We start from the raw sequence: 4,134 nt of genomic DNA, 5'->3' as shown, positions 1-4,134 counted from the left end.
CCCCACTGGGGTGCCTGGCCAGCCTGGATGAGGGGCTGATGGCTGTTTTCAGGCTGGGACTGAAGCTCCCAACTGCTCCTTTTTTTTCTTTTCTTTTTTTATTCTGGGCCAGCTTTAGCTCTGAGGCTCCAGCTCTTAGGCCTCTGCTCCTGAAAGTAGGTATCTGGTTTGTTTCGGTTCTATCATGGAAACAATGTATAACTCCAGCCTTGACTCCAGCTCTGAGACCCCAGCTCGCTGAAAGCTGGTTTCTGGGGTTTTTTTTTAGCTTCTATATTTGTTAAAATGTTTCAAACTGCCGGCCCAGAGGCCTGCAAGGCAGGCGGGGAACATTAGTTTCCTCCGTCACTGAAGCAAGCAAGCCTCATGTTAGTTTCAAGCTGCCTGGCTTCCGGCCGCCATCTTGGCTGACAGTTAATTTGCATATCTCCCTGATTAGCCAATGGGAAGGGTAGCGGTCATACGCCAATTACCATGTTTCTCTTTTATTAGATAAAGGATAAGGAAGAAAAGTTATCAAAAAACAAACAAACAATGAGAATAAAAAGTAAGCAACCATAAAATATACTGCTGCCAAAGTTTCAGTAAATGGTTTAGAAATATTAAGTGGTGTGTGTGTGTGTGTGTGTGAGAGAGAGAGAGAGAGAGAGAGAGAGAATAGAGACACAGAAAGAGAATATTTATGTATATACCTCATATAGCATAGTTTCAAATGTTTAGGCACATTATTTGCATGTAAGAAACAATAAACTGTTAACTAATGACTCATCCAACAAGATCTATATAACAAAACTAGAGGCCCAACACATAAATTTTGTGCATGGGTAGGGTTCCTAGGCCTGGCCAGCTATTAGGGCCAATTGGGGCCTTCCGGCTGCCGGCCAGGGCCTTCCTTCCTTCTGTGCCACCCCCTCCCTTGTGGTCAGCACACATCATAGCGAGTGATCAAACTCCCGATCTCCCAGTCGAACTCCTGAGGGGACACTGCATAAAACCCCACATATATTTTTATTGATTTCAGAGATGAAGGTTTGAAATAGAAACACTATAAAACAGGTTGATTTGAACAACAGTCCTGTAAAAATGGATCTATCAATTTTTAGATAGTCATGAACACAAAGTGCTCTGGGACAACTGTTGGGCATCAGGTTCAATTAAAACTTATATGTCAACCTTTGATGACCATCTTCACCCACCCACCCCAAAAGATAAGCTCTGTGAGAGCAGGACCCCTGTGCTTAGGGTGAGTCTGGTGAAGAACAAGCGCTCAAATAATATTTGCTGGATTGATTTCACAAATCTGTATCCCTTGTACAAATCAATCCAATCAGCTGCAGACCCAACCCTCCAACTAGTGTCTGAATATGTCTACCTACATGTTCCTCTATACTTGAAACTGAACACACCTCAGAGCAAAATGCATTATTCTTCCCCCAAAGTTGTTTTCTTTGTATTCCTCAGATGGATATCACTGTCACCTGGTAACCATGTGCTGACACGTCAGCCTCTTTGGTTTCTCTAATCCAGCTGTGGGCAAACTACAGCCCGCGGCTGGATCCGGCCCATTTGAAATGAATAAAACTAAAAAAAAAAAAGAAAGACCGTACCCTTTTATGTAACGATGTTTACTTTGAATTTATATTAGTTCACACAAACACTCTATCCCTGCTTTTGTTCTGGCCCTCCGGTCCAGTTTAAGAACCCATTGTGGCCCTCGAGTCAAAAAGTTTGCCCACCCCTGCTCTAGACACTTCTTCCTCACCATCCCTTCTGAGCTAGTTTAGGTAACTGTCATCTTTTAATTTTTAGAATTGCTGCCGGTTTTACTCCTTTCTTCAAAAACCCTTGAAAATGATTTTTTTCCCTAAAACACAAACCTGTTCCTACCAGTCGCTCCTTATAATCAATTCCAATTGCCTATAAGAAAGAATGTAAACTCCTTAGCACTTACTGGGACTATCATCTGTGCCTATTCCTCCAGCCTCATCTGTCTCCCTGATCCCCAAACTTTAGTCATTCATGATGACTATTCCCAGAACACCCTGGGCCTCTCATCTCTGGAACCTTGTTATTCTGCCTGGAAAGCACTCCTTACTCCCAATTATCCTTCCTCTTGGCAGATTCCTGTCCATCCTGCAAAATTCAACTTCTTTCAAACCTCTGACCGTCCCCTCCATGTTAGGGGTTCCTCTCTTCACAGACCTCCAGACTTCCACTGAGCACTTTGAAAGCAGGACTATCTTCCTCATTTTAGTCTCTTCAACAAGCAAGAGCACTTCCTTTGTTTTTGACAAGTGAATGAATAAATGCACGCGTCAGAGACCATCATTCCAGGTCAATCCCCACGCTTTGCAGACGGGGAAATGGAGTCCCAGAGAGGTGACAGGACTTGACAAAATTGAACTAACAAGCAGAGAAGTGCCAGGACTCCATTGCTTTTTTTTGGGGGGGGGGCTTTTTTTTTCTTTTTGGGCAATTAACAAGCCACATTTACAGTTATGACAGATCTATCTATTGTTCCATTAAGTCCAATCTCTGCTTTAAGTCACCCCTCAGAGCTAGTAAGCATATCTCATTGGGTTGAGCTTAACCTTCCTCCCCTGGCTCTTGCGTTTTAGGAAGGAAGTGCCGACATCCCCTTTTTGATTTTGGTTGTGGCCTGAGTTACAGGATTCCTTCCCTTCTTCTGCCACCCTTTCCCGTGGGAGAAGAGGGGCCTCTCTCTGAAAGGTTTCTGCTGGGACGCCCATTCCTGCCGGGTGACAGTTCCTCTCCGGAAACCAAGGCGCCCTCGGTGCAGCCAGATCGGGAGTTGAGTTAAGGTTGGGAGGGGCTCTTCGCTGAACTTGAGGAAACTCGGGACCACGCCCTCAATACCCGGGGCGGCATTCCAGAATGGGAGGCTGATTCAACCCTCCTGCCTATGGGGACGAGGGGGCGGGGCTGCTGCCGTCGCCGAGGGGCCAGATGGGGGGCTTGTGCTGCAAACCCAACCAGTCCTTCGGGCGAAAGAGAGGCGTGGACTCTGAGGTTGTGAGCCTCCAAACGCCCCCTGCGGACTCAGAGGCGCGCGCAAGTCTCGTGCTCCTAGGGCTCTGGGGGGCGGGGCCTGAAGCCACGCCCGCGTCCCGCCCTCTGATTGGTCCCTTCGAAACAGGCGGCGGCGGCGGTTGGTCAGGGGCGTGCCGGCGCCGCACTGATTGAGCCGAGATGTCGCCCCGCCGAGTGCAGTGACCCTCCTGCGGCTGTGCTGGTGAGTATGTCCCTGTTCGCCTTCTCTTTTCCGCGCGAACTTGGACTCGCCCCGCTCCGGGCTGCCGGACCTCAGCCTACGGGCTCGAGGAATCCCCCGCGCTCAGCCTAGTCCCAGCGGCGGGTAGGATGCGACCCCTAAACTGGGAAGCCAAGACGCTCTGCGATTGGCCGGCTGCGGGAGTCGCGTGCTCGGATTGGCTCCTGGCGCTGTCAAGGTGACGTTAGCCCTGCCTTTGCCTGCCTCCTTTGGTGCGGTGCGAGGGTCCACAGGTGTGCTAGTGTGAGGAAGAGGTACGGAGCAGCTGCCACTTTTTAAAATAGATGTGTATTTTTATTGATTTCAGAGAGGAAGGGAGAGGGAGAAGAGATAGGAACATTCACGATGAGAAAGAATTACTGGCCGGCTGCCTCCTGTACGCCCCACACTGGGGATGGAGCGGGCAACCTGTGGACGAGACAACCTGGGCTTGTGCCCTGACGGGGAATCCAACCCTGACCTTCTGGTTCATAGGTCGAAGCTCAACCTCGGAGCCAGCCGGGCAGGGAGAGCCACTACCGCTTCTGCTTTAGAATCTAAACAGGGGTCAGAGCTTGGAGCTATCTTAGGGCTCCCAGGGGGTACCCCCATTCCCTAGCGCTTAGCACATTTAGAGTCACTTGATGCCTCCACATCACACTCTGGAAGAACTGATGAAGTCACAGCCTTTGCAGAGAGAACCATGTAGTCATTTCCCCTTCACTCCCTTCCCTATTTGTCCCCCGCAGTCCCTAAAAGGTCCTCATGTCTCAGCTGGAAGGAACAGGGAGACATCACGGGAAGCTTACCTACCCGCACCCCTCTTTTTGCAAGGCTGCCTGGGTGGGTGGGTGGGTGGGTGG

General features: G+C 49.5%; 1 protein-coding gene across 1 annotated transcript in view; it reads left to right on the top strand.

The window, feature by feature from the left end:
* Positions 1–3,173: 3,173 nt before the first annotated feature.
* GAS2L3 (growth arrest specific 2 like 3) overlaps positions 3,174–4,134 on the top strand; it is a 29,879-nt gene continuing 28,918 nt past the window's right edge. The window contains exon 1 of the mRNA XM_006769376.2: positions 3,174–3,253. The gene's annotated coding sequence lies outside the window, so the exon portion shown is untranslated. The remainder of the gene's footprint in view (positions 3,254–4,134) is intronic.

The sequence above is a fragment of the Myotis davidii genome, unplaced genomic scaffold, assembly GCF_000327345.1.
Source record: "Myotis davidii unplaced genomic scaffold, ASM32734v1 scaffold120, whole genome shotgun sequence".
Classification (NCBI taxonomy): domain Eukaryota; kingdom Metazoa; phylum Chordata; class Mammalia; order Chiroptera; family Vespertilionidae; genus Myotis; species Myotis davidii.
Note: the sequence above shows the minus strand (reverse complement) of the source record. Positions and strands in the feature narration are given on the sequence as shown.